The sequence below is a fragment of the Myotis daubentonii genome, chromosome 4 (assembly GCF_963259705.1).
Source record: "Myotis daubentonii chromosome 4, mMyoDau2.1, whole genome shotgun sequence".
NCBI classification, from domain to species: domain Eukaryota; kingdom Metazoa; phylum Chordata; class Mammalia; order Chiroptera; family Vespertilionidae; genus Myotis; species Myotis daubentonii.
The window spans coordinates 83,915,932-83,918,730 of NC_081843.1; the positions used below are offsets into that span (position 1 = coordinate 83,915,932).

The 2,799-nt window shown below is 38.9% G+C and overlaps 1 pseudogene; it reads left to right on the forward strand.

Annotated features, from left to right (window-relative positions):
* The first annotated feature begins 1,034 nt into the window (after positions 1-1,034).
* LOC132232441 (protein YIPF5-like) lies at positions 1,035-1,793 on the forward strand (annotated as a pseudogene).
* Positions 1,794-2,799: the final 1,006 nt, after the last annotated feature.

Below are 2,799 nucleotides of genomic sequence, written 5' to 3' on the forward strand. Positions count from 1 at the left end.
AACTGCTCCTTTTTTTCTTTTTCTTCTTTTATTCTGGGCCAGCTTTAGCTTTGAGGCTTGGCTCCAGCTCTTAGGCCTCTGCTGCTGAAAGTAGGTTTCTGGCCTTTGCTTACAATGTTGCGATCCTGCTGGCTGAAGCCCGCAGACTAAAGCAGGTTTCTGGGGTTTTGTTTAGTTTCTATATTTGTTACATAGTTGCTTAGAGGTGCAGCTCAGAGGCCTGCAGCAGCAGGCGGGGAACGTTGGAGTCCTCCGTCACAGAAGCAAGCAAGCCTCATGTTAGTTTCAAGCTGCCTGGCTGCTGGCCGCCATCTTGGCTGGCAGTTAATTTGCATATTGCCCTGATTAGCCAATGGGAAGGGTAGCGGTCGTACGCCAATTACCATGTTTCTCTTTTATTAGATAGGATTAGCAGGTGCTATGCAAATATCTGCAAAAATAGCAATAGCAGTACATAGTCGTATATGTACAGTTACTTATATGTTTACTTTTATGGCATTGCCTTATTTGAGATCATTAATGATCCCAGAGTTACTCTTCTTTTAGAGACAAAGTCTGAAAGGATCTAGGTAACTAAATCAGTGTCAAACCACTTAAAAAGTGGAACCAGAACACAATCTCAGTTACTAACCACCATGATAAGTCCTTTCCATTTTTTTCACAGACTTTATGAAAGAAGAACCTAGGTCACTTTGTGTATAGTGCTATAAAAAAAATTAGGAGGTAAGTCATTGTTCTGTGTACAAAAAAACTAGAATTGCATTGACGTTGCCTTTTAAAAAATGCTCTGGAATTCTTTGGCCTGTAACACAACAACAGTGCCCGTTCAGGGTCTTAAGCTAAGTTCGGCAGCTGCTGGAGCTACTGTCCCCACCTCCACATTTGATCATTTGCAATGTTAAGCTTTGATAATTTAAACATAATGTTACAGCATCAATAACCAATGGCAGCAGTACTATGATTATGGAGGAAGAAGAGGACCTTTAGCACACAGTAATCTGGCTATGACTACTGCAGCAAGCCTGCCTGTCCCTCCAGTCATGATGCAGCCACAAAAGCCCCACACCAGGCAGGTTATCCACCAACTCAGACATTTACTCCAATGACTCATCGGCCAATCTATGGAAACAACTTTGAGGATGAGCCGCCTTTACTAAAAGAATTAGAATTAGGTATGGATTTTCACCACATCTGGCAAAAGACACTAACAGTGTCACATCATTAAAAGTGGCAGATGGCAGCATCAAGAATGAGACTGCTCTGGCAGGACCCACGGATTTTTCCTGGCCTTTGGAGCTACATGGCTACTGGCTGGCAAAATCCAGTTTGGCTTTGTGTATGGGGTCCGTGGAATTGGGCGGCTAGGAATGTTTTCTTTATTGAACTTAATGAGTATGACAGGTGTTTCATTTGGTGTGTGGCAAGTGTCCTTGGATACTATTTTCCTCCCATGATCCTACTTTCCAGCTTTGTGGTGATCTTTTCTCTGCAATGAATGGTAAGAACCATTCTCACTCCTGGAATTATTGGATGGTGTCATTTTCCTGCTTCCAAAATTTTTATTTCTGCATTAGCCACAGAAGGACAGCAACTTCTAGTAGCATATCCTTGTGCTTTGTTTTACAAAGTCATTGCCCTAATTTTTGTTTTTTGAACTGAATTTATCTGGGATATGGATATCATTGGGCCAAATACACAAAAAGGACTTTGAACTCTTAAATCGGACCAGCAAACTGCTCCAGTGCAACTCTCACACAGGTCTAACGCTTGACTATTGGAGCAATGGAAGTAAACATGGATCTTTTGTTCTTTTTTATGGAATTTCCTAATACTGTATTAGATTCACCTGCAATGTGATTAGCTTTAAGTGTTTGTGCTTTTACAAAATAAGAAGTGCTATTTCTTCCCTGTTTCTGCAGCCTTTGATAACCAACATTTTCTTTAAATTAATTGTGATATTTTTGATAGATCTTTTTATCAACTGTGGAAAACTAACCACAGAGCTGATCATCTTTCTTAAAAACAACTAATCATAGTAAAGAAGGCACAAGACTTACTGCAAAAATATTTTTCCAAGCAATCAGGAAAAAAAGTTGCCTGTATTCTTAAGTCAGATACACTTCAAGCAGAAAAGTGATCCCAATGTAGAGTTTATGAGTTTGCACTTCAAATATTTAACATTCCTTTAATTTTTTTTTTTTGCTAAAATTCAGTGATACAGAACTTCAGTTTGCCTTATTGTACACATGAAATGTGAACACCTGTTTAGAGATCAGCATTAACTGAACTATAGTAACCTAGACTGGACGTACTGATGCTCATAGCTGCATCTCCATGTTTCCCAAAAAGAAGAAAATCACTAACCTTTTCTGAAAAATTATTTAAAACGTCACCGTTCAGTATTGCAGTTACCAGAGTAAAGTGCATTTGATGCTCATTAAATTCTTCCCAATTAATTTTAAAAAATGTTATGAGCAGAAATCAAACCTTTTAATCATCATTTTCATAGGCCATAGCCTTTACGCAGTCAGAAGTGGTTTTAATTAGGCTCTAACCAAAACAACAACAAAAACTTTCATTAGCATTAACGAACTCTCTCAGTAATAAGCCAAGAGGTCAAATACAATCCAGTGTTTTACAAAGGCCCCACCCCACTACCACTTTATCAAAATAATCACCTTTGATATGGTTGGAGGTATTTGAAATGTGTGCAAGGGCTCAGGTAGAAGCAATGGCTCATGGAGAAATTTGGAGCATTTTGTTATCCTGGACTATTAAGCACATTCATAGCTCATAAAA